A 14,042-nucleotide genomic window follows, 5' to 3' on the forward strand; every position below is an offset into this window, starting at 1 on the left:
GCCACATGCCTAATCTCAGAAAACTGGGGCCCCTGAAGCAGGACGTTCAAAGATAACCTTAGTGGTCAGGTAGGTTAATAAGAGAGTAGGCTGTCCTTCAGCAAGCCAAATGAAATCCACCAGCCATGGATGGCAGTCATCAGGGGATTAATAAAGCTCCAGATATGATGCCTGCTAAGGACTGAACTATCTGGAAAGCTGTCAACTAACTTCCAGGTCACCATATATGGCTGATGGGCTGTATTAAGCTTGGGCAGTCATATGAGCTACAAGCCTTATTTACCTGTAGCTTTTTATCTATCAGTATACATTATATTCATAAATTGAAATTGGATACATTTGTGTTGAATCAGTAGGTCCATTAAAAAAATGAATAGTGATCAACATTAGCTTTATTCATAGAATAGCTATGTAAAATCGGTGCCAGTAACAGTGCAGAATAATCAATTTTCATAGTAAGTATATGATCTAAATGATCACATTGTACCTAAAGTGCCCAAAATAAGAGTTCAGCACTGGATGAGTGTTATTTTTAAAAAATTCTGATTTTTTTTCTCTTGAAAATAAGAAGTTTTCACTATGCAGTTAAGCATTAACTTGTATCTTTGAATTTTGGCTATGTTCAGTTCTACTACTAAAATGTAAAACCTGACAATATTCCAGGTCCCATTCAGCAATCAGAGTAGCTGAAGATCCACACGCTTACTATGTTTATCCAAGTATTAACCACCACCTTAAGCTAAAAAACACGTTCTGCCACAATGCAATGGAAGGCTGTGCCCCCAATTTATAACAGAAGTGAATATTCATTTTTCAGTCCAGGAACAGCAACTTGAAAAGTTCCCACCTCAGCAGAATCTCAACCATGTTTTAAGTGAAGCGAAAGCTGAATGTTATTGTAACTGGCCCTGATTCTCAAACTGCAGGCAATGGGAATGTTGTCCATCATGATAAGAAGGCAATCTTGCTCTTCAGTCATGACAATAATGAAAAATGAACGGTGCAAAAAAAAAAAAAGTCGGAAAAGTAACTGATCCTAATTAAATAATCCACCCCTCTTAAATCCAAGATACAAGTGATGCCCGATACGAAGAGAACTCGTGTCAGTTTCCTGCAAGTTTTGACAGGAAGTGTAGGCATCCTATCTGACTTGTAGCCACTGGGCGAGCCTGTGCTATCCAGCCCAGTCTGCGGCCCGACCCCACATAGCTCCAGGAGAGGGTGGGTGTGGGATTCAGCCCAGCTGATCATGGGCCGCAGCCTGGGCTGGGCAGCGTGGGCTCACCTGATGGCCACCTCATGCTGCCAGGCCAAGAAGAGCCAGGAGCTGGGAGCACTGCTGGGGCCACGCTCCCTCAGCGGCTGCCTCCGAGGTGTGGCAGCTGGATGAGGCAGCCCAACTGATTGCACCAGCCTGCTGCCAGGCCGTGAGAGAATGGAGCAATTGCCGGGTGAGCACACCTGGCCCTGAGCGCAGCTCATCCCCCACCACAGGGCTGTGGGGCCAGTATGCACACAGTTTGATGGAGCTGCGGGCCGAGGCACCTGCTCTTGGCAGCAGTAGGATGAAGCCACAGCTGTGGGGGGGGGGGGATGAATGATCCCTGCATTCAGCGGCTCTGCCCACACTCCAGCACCCGGGCACCTGAATTGGAGAGCCAGGAGGGCTACACAGCAGGGTCCTTTCTCAGGCAGGGAAGGTCCATCTCACCCGTGGGCACTGCAGCCCAGCAGCCCATTCTGGCAGAACCCTCGAGCTTCAGGAGGGCCATCGGGGTGAGTGGCAAGCGGGGAAGCGATCAGTCAACAACAACTTCCATCAGTCCTACTCAGATAAACTCTTAGAGCCAAGGAACAAGCCAGACAGGATGCCTACACTTCCTGTCAAAAGTTGCGAGAAACTGACACAAGTTCTCCTCATGTCAGGCATCACTTGTAGCTTGGCTCTCAGTCTCTTACCATGAAAACCCCACTAGGGTTTGCCATAAGTCAGCTATGACTTAAAGGCACACTCTGCCACCATTCCCTATATCACATTTACTATGGATCTGCAGACACTAGCGGTACAGTCCTAAGAACACTGCCCATTCAGTTAAATGAGGTGGATTCTGAGTAGACCTACTTAGGCGTGTTCTCGAACTTAAGCATAAAGCTATTCAGCTAAAGGGATACATAGCAATGAAAAACAGTTGGTGGCACATCCTCAAGATTCTTTACTGTTTAATTTAATATGCTTTGCATACTTTCACTCAGATGGATAGATTTCATGAGCCTTTCACTAAAATCTGCTGTCTCTTGGGGAGGGAACATAGCTTAGTGTCAGATCCCCCCCCCCGCCCCAGCTTTGTTAAGCTACAAGCTGAATCCCATCTTCAGTTAAAATGGATTTCTGGTAGGACTGGGAAAGATCCTTCCTGAAACCTAAGAGAGTTCAGTCTAGCTTGTGACTTTCCACCTCAGAAGACAATATAGATGTATTTTGTGTTCATATGACCTACAGAAACAGAATAGTGTTCAAAGGACCTATAGAATCTGTATTCCTTTGTTCTAAAACATAGACCTAGAAACTTTAAGAAACTGCAATGTTTCTGAGCTGATTTAGGTTGTACATTGCATCTCAAAATCAGGGCAACACAGGTTCAGTGGCAATCAGTTGGAATATTTTCTACTGCATTACAAAATGTATGCTGGTTGCCTGGCTTTTAAAATATAGTTCTTTCTACAACGGATCTCATAGGTACACACTGGTCCATTAACTTAAATGGAAGTATGGTGGCGCTTTTGCACCTAAGGCATTTTGAAAGGTGTGCTTAACTTAACTAGTCTCTGGAACATTTGCATGCTCTTTTTAGCTTCCTTAGATTGGGACATTTTAAGGCTTCTAGGTTTACTTTTTAGAGCAAGGGATATGGCTTCTGTACATCATATAAATGCAGAATATAGCCAAATATATCTGGCAAAAGAAAATGGTTTTTTTTTTCTGGAAGGTTTTTCTTTCCACATTTTTTCAACTAATCAGCTGTAGTTGGAGAGTTCAACACAGAGAACTACGAAAGACATTACAGTTCTGATCCTTTCCACTCTTTACTGCACCAAAGGCCAACAACTGGCTGACAATTGGACACCCTCATATCAATAGGGATGGGCAGGGCAGCACTCTGAGGCCAGTGTCCCTTCTTTATCTCAAAGCTTACTATTGAAAAGGATGTGGAATTTTGAAAAGGCTGCACTGTCTTTTGTAAATAGAGATAGCTGAGCACCAACCTACACATTTTTTAATGAGTTGAGTAAAGCTTCCCTGTGCATGACTCTCTTTCATCACCTTTCCCTACTGTTCCATTTTCTTTTCTTTTCTTTTCTTTTCTTTTTTTTTGTAAAGATTTTATTGAATGGGTTAACATACATTTCATTAAAATATACAATTTCATTTACCCTTCCCCCTCCCCCTTTTCCCCTTTTGACTTCCAACAGCACTAAAACTATTTCTGATCATTACCTCTATTCACACTATAATCCCTATTATCAAAGGTAAAGTTCATATTCATTCTCCACACCTCTTAGTAGTTCTCTAAAATCCACAATTGTCCTCTCACATCCCATTTATTTTCCAAATAGTCCTTAAATTTCCTCCAGTCATTTAGAAATTCATTTGGATTTTGCTTCCTCAATTTCTTTGTCATTTTGTCCATCTCCACCACGTACAACAGCTTTTGGATCCACTCTTCAACTTCTGGTATGTCTTCTTGTTTCCACTATTGTGCATACAATATTCTTGCTGCTACAGTCATATAAAATAACAGTGTCCTGTCCCCCATATTTACTTCTTGCATATTTAATCCTAGCAACAACATTTACGGGCTCTTCAACAAACTACATTTCATAATTGACAGCATCTCCACATAAATCTTAGACCAAAAATTTTTGGCTTTATCACAAGTCCACCACATATGGTAAAAAGAGCCCTCATGTTTTTTACATTTCCAGCATTTATTTGACATATCACTGTTTGCATTTGCTAATTTTTTCGGTGTTAAATACCATCTATAAATCATCTTATATCCATTCTCTTTCATATTGTTACATGTAGATGTCTTCAATGTATTCCTCCATAAAAATTCCCAATTTTACATTGTGATTTCTTTATTGAAGTTTATTGCCTATTTCACCATTTGTGTTTTAACAACCTCATCCTGTGTGTATCATTTCAATAAAATTTTATACATTTTAGAAATCATTTTTGCTTCTTCTCCAAACAAAATTTCTTCTAATTCTGTATTTTTTGTTCTAAAGTCCACTTTTCTTTTGTCAGATTCAAATACATCTTTAATTTGTCTATATTGCAACCAACCATACTCAAATGGTAACTCCTCTTTACTTTTTATTTTAAAGGTATCTCTGTCAGCCCACAATAACTCTTTATAAGTTAACCAATCTTCCCCCTTATATTTGGGTTCACCACTTCTGCTGCTACAATCCACATGGGTCTTCCCCCCCCTAAACTTCTTATATTTTTGCCAAATCATGAAGACATTCCTTCTCACAAAATGATGCTGAAACATACCGTCCATTTTATGTTTCTCATACCATAGATACGCATGCCAACCGAACAAGTTGTTATGACCTTCCAAAGCTAACAATTTAAGATTAGATCATTTATCCATTCCTTCAACCAAATTAAGCAAATCGCTTCATGATACAATCTCAAATTTGGTAGTTGCAGACCTCCCCTTTCTTTTGAGTCACACACTTTCATCTTAATTCTTGGTTTTTTCCCTGCCCAGACAAAATCTGATATCTTCCTTTGCCATTTGTCAAAATGCTTCTTATCTTTAACAATTGGAATAGTTTGTAACAAAAACATCATTCTGGGTAGTACATTCATTTTTATGACTGAAATGCGTCCCAACAGTGACAAATTCATTTTATTCCATTTCAACAGATTCCTCTCTATCTGTAACCACAGTTCTTCATAATTGTTTTTAAATAGATCTATATTCTTAGCTGATAATTCTATTCCCAGGTATTTTGTTTTCTGAACCACTTCACATTTTGTAACATTTATTAGCTCCTCCTGTTTCTTTTTTCTCATGTTTTCACAGAGCAGTTTCGACTTTGTTTTGTTGATATTAAACCCTGCCAGATCTCCAAATTCTTTAATTTTATCTAACAATACTGGTAATGTCTGGATTGGTTCTTCCACTATAAACATCACATCGTCTGCAAACGCTCTGAACTTGTAAGAAAACCCTTTAAGTTTTATACCTTTGATGCTGTCATCCTCTCTTATTTGCCTTAAAAGTATTTCCAGCACCATAAACAATAAAGGTGAAAGTGGACATCCTTGTCTTGTACCTTTTCTTACCTTAAATTTTTCTGTCAAGTCACTATTTATCACTAACGACGCATTTTGCTCAGTGTATATAGCTTTCACTGCCTTTATAAATTCTTGTGCCATATCCATCTTTTAAGTAGTCAAAACATAAAATCCCAATTTAAATTGTCAAAGGTTTTCTCTGCATCTGCGCAGAACAGGCCTACCTCTTTTTCAGGATGCTTGTCATAATATTCAATGGCATCCAACACAACTCTCAAGTTGTCCCTAATTTGTCTATTTGGTAAAAATCCGGCCTGCTCTTCCCCTACAAATTCCATTAAGAATCCCTTAAGCCTTTCCACTATAATTCTTGCAAAGATTTTATAGTCATTATTCAGTAGAGATATAGGCCTATAACTCTTAACATTTGTTAAATCTTGTGACTCCTTTGGAATCAACGAGATATTTGCTTCGTTCCAAGTCTTTGGGAGATCTTTTTTCTTCATAATCTCATTCATCAACTTTTGTAGGGGCTGTACCAGGTCTTTTTTCATTACTTTATAAAATTTTGCTGAAATTCCATCTGGACCCGGTGCTTTCCCTATCTTAGTTGATTCTACAGCTTCTAGGATTTCTCCCTCTGTGATTGGAACATTTAATGTCTCTCTCATTGTATTTGAAATCTTTGGTAATTTTGCTCTTTCTAAATATGCTTCTATTTTCTCTAAGTCTATCATCTTTTTTTGAAATAGTTTAGCATAATATTTATAAAAAGCTCTTTTTATCCTTTGATGTTCAATTATTTCTCTTCCTTCTTCACTTATCTTCCCAATAGCTCTTTTCTCCCTTTTCTTTTTCAGTTGCCAGGCTTATTGGCCCCTTCAAAAGATCTTTGCTGTAAAGATTTTAAATGCCATTCTAGCTCTTTATTTGCAAAAGCCCTTAGCTGCTCTTGTAATATCTTTATTTCTTGAATTATTGTTTTCTTCCCTGGTCTTTTCTGTAAGTCTTTCTCCTTCTTGGAGATTTTTTCTTGTATCTCTTGAAATTTGTTTTGCTTTTTTTTCTTTTCCCTGCTGTTCAATGTGATCAGGAACCCTCTCACCACAGCTTTATAAGCATCCCATTCCGTATGTGTTGGCACCTCCTGACCATTATTCTGCTGAAAAAAATATTTTGTCTCTCTTTGAATGACTTCAATATTCTCTTGACTCTGTAAGAGATCTTCATTTAATCTCCATCTAAATTTCCTAAATCATGTTGAAACTTTCCACATCATTGGATTGTGATCCGAGCTCACCCTCGGCAACATCTCTATTTTCTTTGTGAGCAAACTTAACTCCTTTGTTGTCCAAATCATATCAATTCTTGAAAAAGACTGGTGTTTTACAGAATAAAATGTAAAGTCTTTTATTTTAGGGTTCCAATTTCTCCAAATATCTTCCAAATTTTCTTGTCCAACCAATTCAAAAAATGATCTTGGTAGCTTCCCAGCCTTTTTATACGATAGTTTTGACTTCTTATCTAACTGCAAGTTAACAACACCATTAAAATCCCCAATCATCATAATTTGTTCATATGAATATTGATCCAGTTTCTGAGTTAATTCCTTGTAGAAGTCATCTTTAGCTCCTAAAACCAGGGTTTTCTTAAAATTCACAAAAATCTCTACTGCCAAATATCTTCCCTCTTTGTCTTTAAAAATTAATTTAGGGTCCAGTCCCTCCTTTACATATATCACAACCCCTCTTTTCTTTTGCTTGGCAGATGCCCAAAATTCTTGCCCTAATTGTCTATTTTTTAAGAATTTACAATCTTGTTCTTTAATATGAGTCTCTTGTAAGCATATTATATTACAATTTTGCTTCTTAACCCAAAAAAAAATTGCTTTACGTTTTTGAGGTGAGTTCAGTCCATTAACATTCCAAGATATTAATTTGTACTCCATGTTACTACTTTTTAACAGCTCCTGGAAAGTCTCTTTCATTATCAAGCAAAAACACCGTCATGTCCTGTTTTGACTTGATGGGTACTCTTACAGATTGGAAATTAAAACTCAAACCCTCAGGTATTTCCCACCTGTATCTGATGCCCTTCTCTCTTGATTTTCCAGTTAACTCTCGGTATTTTTTTCGCTCTTGCAAAATTTTCCTTGGAAGCTCTTTCATAATTCTGACTCTGCCTCCTTCCATTTCCAGTGGGTTTTGAAAATGCCTTCTTAAAATTTCCTCTTTCATTCTTTTAGTTGTCAGTTGTACAATTATATCTCTAGGTAAATTCTTCTGCTGTGCAAAGCTGGAGTTTACTCTATAAACCAAATCCAAATTAACTTCAATTTCTTCTGGCTTTTTTTCTAAAAATTCTGCCAATATTGAAACCATTTGATCTTGTGCATTTCGTGTCATAGACTCCGGCACTCCTCTAAATCTTAGCTGATTTTCCGTAATTTTACATTCCATCACCGCCACACGTTCCTGTAGTGCTTGATTTTCCAATTTTAAGCTAGAGGTCTTCTGCTCCACCTCCTGCACTGTTTGGTTTGTTGTCTGAAGTTCCGTTTTTACATCATCTATACTCTTAGCCAGCTCTATCACCTCTGCTTTTATTAGATCTTTTATAATTTTTAACAAGCTTTCCTCCATTCATTGTATAGATTGGCCCAACTCTTTGTTGCCATCCAGCACTTTTTTTTCCTAATGCTTCTATAGCAGCTTGCCATTCTTCCCCCCCTTTCTTCATCATGCCTGGGCTAGCTCTTGCGCGACCCCAAGTACCAGCTCTCTTTCTTAGCTCCGTTTTTAATATCCACTCCTAATTCTCTTATTTTAGAGTCTTATTTTAAAATTTACACTTTTATTTCAAATTCGTCTTTTTGACCTTACCAAAATGTCAGGTGCAATTTCTCTATGGTATAATGTCCTATTTGCTCCGCTTTCCCTTCTTAAAATGGCTACCTTCCGCTTCCTGCTGACCTTTCAATTTCACCTTCTTGCGATGTTTTCTTTGTTTTGCTTCCACAGTCCTTTCCGCTCTCCACTCTTCGCTCCTCCCACTTCCTTCTCAGGTTGGTCCCTCTCTAGGCAAAGAAGTTTTCTGTTCTCAATGTCCTTTATAATCTTGTGATGCTCAAGCTGGTTCTTCCCGCGCTCCCTCCCCTTTCTCACTGCCGTTATCTCTTGCAAAACTGCAGGTATGTGTAAATAAAACTTATTTTTCTCTTTTAGCACTATATAGTTCCATCCAAATTTGACAATTTTCACAAGGTTGCCTTGCTCTTTTGCTCAACTAGCAGCCCTGTCTTTTTATTTTTCTCCTTTTGCCTTTTTCTTCCACTATTAAGTCCAGAAAACATGATAGTAATCTTTACCTTTCCTTGTTAAACTTGGGTTGTTCGTGCTGTTTCTTCCATTTAAAGATAGTCATATTCGATACAGAGGCTTGGGTTCTGGCGATCTTATGCCATAATTCAACTCCAAAGAGCTCTGGAGATATCTTAGCTTGCCCTTCCCAGAGGGGACCTCAAGGCAATGGGGGAAATCCTTTATTCAGAACCTCCCCTGTCACCGAGATCACACACTGTCAGGGTCGCATAGCATTCTAGACCCTCTCCTACCTGGAGAGGGGTGGCAGCAGGTGATCTGTGCACCTGGCCTGCCAAAAACAGATGTTCTTGCTTGCCCAGCTCCCTGGGCAACATCAGGTCGCCATCAGTCCCAAACTGGAAGCTGCCTACTGTTCCATTTTCTCAAACCAAAGTGACCACATGAGGGAATTATTTGCCTCATTTTGGAGTGATAAATAGTGCTCCAAAATGGGACAAATACTCTCCCCATACAGTTTTGCCTTGAGCAAGAGCCCTTCCTCCCTGACACCATACTTATAAGCCAAATTGGGCTTTTGAAACAATGTTACCTTCATCTCCTATGTGGCTGGGGGAAAGAAAGGCAGTTCCAGGCAGCACAGACCTGAATCTTAAAAATACGGTGTAGTTTGGCCCTGAGCACTTTGATACAAAATGGTAGATAATGTTCAGAGACATTAAACAAAATTACCCTTCTAAGTTAATTGAAGTCAATGGACTTAGAAAAGCAGAATTCTGCTTAAGGTTGGACTGTGAGAAATGCATACCAATCACAGTTCAATTCTTATTTAAAATGCATAACTCACTTCTGTTATTGTGTGTGTGGTCAGTAAAAAAGTAAGTGAGATACATGTCTGTGAATGTAGTTCATGTTCCAATCTGAGTCTAAAATTCATACTTTTAAAAGTTTATTTACCAAAAATTATATCCAGTCTTTTTGCCCTCACAAAGGCCACCAAGATAGCTAACAATTTAAAACAGACATACTAAAATTATAAAAACATTTAAATCACCCCAAACATAACATTTAAACAGTTAAAACCAGAGCTTTAAAAACATACAAAGATATAAAGACAACCATTAAAATATTTTAAATAATTAAAACGAATATGAGGGAGGGATCACTGAGGGTACACTAGACTAAATAGCCTTCACTCACTGTCAAAAGATGGCAACAGAAGGGGACAGACAAATCTCCCTGGGAAGAGAGATCCAGAGTTTTGGTGCCACAATCAAGAAGGCCCTGTAACCTGTCTAATCTCAGAAAGCTAGGCACCTGAAGCAAGGCTTCCAAAGATGATGACAGTGGTCAGATAGATTCATAAGGCAGTAGGTGGTCCTTCAGATATGTAGGTTCCAAACCATATGGGTCTCTAAGGTCAGCACCAGCACCTTGAATTGTGCCTGGAGAAAAATTGAGAGCCAGTGTTGATAGGCCAAGACTGGAGTGATATGATCCCTGTGAACCAGAATGGCTGCAGCATTTTGCACCAATTGAAGTTTCCAAACAGTTTTAAAGTGCAGCCCCATGTAGAATGAGCAGAAGGAAGAAATTCTTCCCATTGCCAGCTCTTACTTCTAGAGGAATGTATTATGAAATTCCCAAGCTAAAGATACACATGGAAATCACTGGTTCAGGTCATTACACTGATTTTTGGGAAAAGTAATACAAATTGGTATTCTTAGCTGTTACAAACCCCACTCCCCAAACAAACCATGTTGTTTTTCACCTACAACAGGTGTGTGTGTGTGTTTGTGTTTGACTCTACTTATTTCCCAGACAAGTGCATTTCTTTCCTTTTCAAGGAAAGAGCTCAGAGCACTCCCAGCTTTTGGAGACTAGCCTTAGAGAGCCACATTTTCCTTTCCTTTCTTTCTTTCTGGGGGTGAAATATTTCTTTTTCTTTGCCAGTATGATAGCAGAGGGTACCTTGTTCAGGGGCCTGTACAATTGGACCCCTTGGTTCAGTTAACGTCAATCTTGCGGAGTCTTTAGTGGTCAGGCTGCACTAGCTCTGTTGAAATTTTAATTTTGTTTAGTTAAGAAATAGTCACTTCAGTTCCCTCAAAAAGTCCCTAATAGGGAATAATAGCAGATCTGTGCGACAGGACAGGGTAGGGTGTGGGATTCCAGTAAAGGAAAACTCCCTCACTTTGAGAAAAGAAACAAACAACAGACCACAACACATAGCATGCTGATAAATGCAGAGTTTTCAATTGAATGGTAAAAAATGCTATTCAGTCACTGTAAGAATAGGAAACTGAAATGAATGCAGATAGATTTACTTTTATGCTGGTGGTTTGTTGGCGCTCTCCTGCTAGGCTTCTGCTTGACTACCATTTTAGGAATCACTAGAGAGAAGTGTGGCTGTACAGAGAGGATTTTAGTTCAAGTGTCTGTAAAACTGAACAACGTTTGGTCAATCTACTTGAAATTTAGGGGCCCCTAATCTAGAGGGAGTTCTGTAAAACTGAGGCTGTTTGTCTAATCTACTTGAAACTTAGGGGCTCTTTAGATTGGATAGAGGACTATGTTCTGTGAACATTTGGTGCCATTGGAGCCAGTTTGGTGTAGTAGTTAACAGAGATGGGCATGAACAGAAAAAAAAAACTGACATGATGTTTGTTGCCATCCATGAACAGGGACTCATGAACAACCAAGAACATGGCCCTGTTCATGAATATGTTTATGGTTGGCTGTTCATGGGGGCCATAAGGCTCTCCTCCAGCCATCATCCAAGTTTGGTCAAGATCCCTACCACACCACTCCCAGAAACCTTACTTGAGCAGGCAGCAGGAAAGGTACCAATAATATATAATAGCTTGGCCCAGAGCCTGGCAGCAGCCCTGGAACTTGAAGGGGTAGATCCCTATCCCACCACACACAAAGAAAATTCAAGCTCCAATGCACTCTATCAAAATGCCAACAGCAGCTGTCTCTCCCTCTCTACTGTCTGCAAAACCAGAGCTGGGAACCCCCCTCCCCCCTGCTCTTTGCTCCCTTGTTGTGACAAATTTGGAGCTCCACACTTGAAAGGAAGACCTGCCTATCAAGCTAAATTGGGCTTAGATTGGGGTTTCCTGGGCAGCAGCAGGAGTTCAGACAGAGTTCAGACAATCCCTGCCTAAGTTGCCAAGGGAACTGATTGCAGGTGCCAGATTGTCTGGCTTGACGAACAGCAATGAACGAGGCTTGCATACACACACACCTGTTTGTTTAGAATGGGGCCTCACAAACAGCTTGTTCATGAACAGTGGATTGGGCTGTTCATGGCTTTTTTTTGTTCGTATTGCTGTTCATGCCCATCTATAGTAGTTAAGAGTGCGGAACTCTAATTTGGAGAACAGGGTTCAATTCCTCCCTCCTCCACTTGAAGCCAGCTGGGTGACCTTGGGTCAGTCACAGCTTCTAAGAGCTCTCTCAGCCTCACAGGGTGTTTTGTTGTGGGGATAATAATGACATACTTTGTAAACCACTCTGAGTGGGTGTTAAGTCATCCTGAAGGGCAGTGTATAAATCAAATGTTATGATTATTATGTTATTATCTTTATAAACATCTTCCCCAGACCCTCATATCTATTCCCCATTGAAAATAATGATCGTGAACTCTGGAACCCTTCCCCCCCAAATATGAGTTTGAATCTTGAACAGGTAATGTCCTACCCAGAAATTCAGATTGATAACAGGCCATCTGCTTCATTTTCCCCAGAAGTAGATGCCATGTTGCTTCTCCTGAGGCTTGCAGGTAAGAGAGAGAGAGAGGAAGAAGAAGAAGGAAGGAAGTTCCCTTGGACTACATTCTACCAATCAGAGAAAGTGAGTGATAGTAGAGTAGGCAGAAGGAGACTGATACTAGCATATCTATCTGTCTAACTCTATGGTTCAAGTCTTGAAGGCTTGAGCCAGAAAAATCACCAAAGTCTTGGAGTTAGTTAATTACCAGATCTCAGTGAAGGAGAATAGAAGTAGAGGTTATCTAGTGCTGAGTACTGAGTCACTTGGTTTGATGAAAACCAAGTCTGGAATACTGGCTGAACTGTTATGGTTGCGTAGCAACAGCCACCGAGGACATCTGGTTAAAGCTACAGGTGCTCCTTTTATCATAGTCACTTGGCTATTAGTATATAAGATTTCAGGGTGTATTCTACTTCTTGGCTGCCAAAGTCTTTAGCAGGCAAAAAAGAACTTAGAGCAGGTTATCAGGTCCCCCCAATCAAAACTGGGGATGGAGGGGGCATGGGGGAACAAGTACTCACCTCTACACACACAAGAAGTGCCCACATATGTGTCCCCTGGCAATTATGTAATTTCTGACATGACCAGGAAGTGATGGGTCACACCAGGAGCTAATTCCTTAATGGCTCCAATGATTTTTACTGAATCTGCCATAGCATGATCTGTCTCTTCTGTATCATGATACACCCTGCCAGCCTACCTTTCCTCTTTCCTGACACCTTTTCCTCCCCCCAGCCAGATGAGCAATGGTGAGGATGTCAGCTACGGTGCGGGGGGGGGGGGGGCTGGCTGACTGGCAACTCTGAAGTAGAGAGTCCAGTGGAATCCACTGGGCAGCTTCACTTCAATCATCATTCATGCAAACTAAATAAGATAAATAAGATACAAATAGTGTCATCTGTTAATTTGGCTTGGAATTATAATGTAAAATCAAGAACAAACAATAAGAAATTGAGACATGAATTGTCATATTAACACTTGTATTTGGTGTACTTTTAGAGTATAAAAAGAAACTAACATTAACAAAGAGATCCCTGTGTGGGCACTTGATGACAGAAGTAAGTAATAATTAAAGGTATTTGAGTCATGCAGTGCCTTGTATCACTACTTTGTGTAGGGGGCTTCAAATAACAAGAAGCAACGTAAAGGATCAAATGCTTTATCATACTTTTTAACCAGCATGCCAAATCATTCAATATGAATGGCACCCTAATATATGCTTCTTGAAAAAAGTCATCTGAAGGGAAATAAATATTCCTAGAGTGGATTAAGTAATGAAGTCTACATTATTTCCAAATCTATCCATATTAGGGGTGTGTGATCTGGCTTTTAATGTTATATTTATGCCAATTTGGCATAATCTGGCTATGCTGGATCAGATAAGAGAATCCTGGGTCAGATTCTGTAAGAGAAATCAAGATGTTTAGATTAATCTGGGTTAATTCAGGAACACAACTTCAGCCTATTGGCTGGCTCCTTCCTGGGCTTCCATAGTCTTTCTGGGCTTTTGGGACAGAGTGGAGGGAAATTATGCAGGAGGTAGGGGGAGTGAGTGGCCAATTGGTTCAAAAGCTCTCATTGTCTGTTCAATGGGGATTACTCTTTCTAACCTCTCATGTCCTCCAACAAGC

The sequence above is a fragment of the Eublepharis macularius genome, chromosome 3, assembly GCF_028583425.1.
Source record: "Eublepharis macularius isolate TG4126 chromosome 3, MPM_Emac_v1.0, whole genome shotgun sequence".
NCBI classification, from domain to species: Eukaryota; Metazoa; Chordata; class Lepidosauria; order Squamata; family Eublepharidae; genus Eublepharis; species Eublepharis macularius.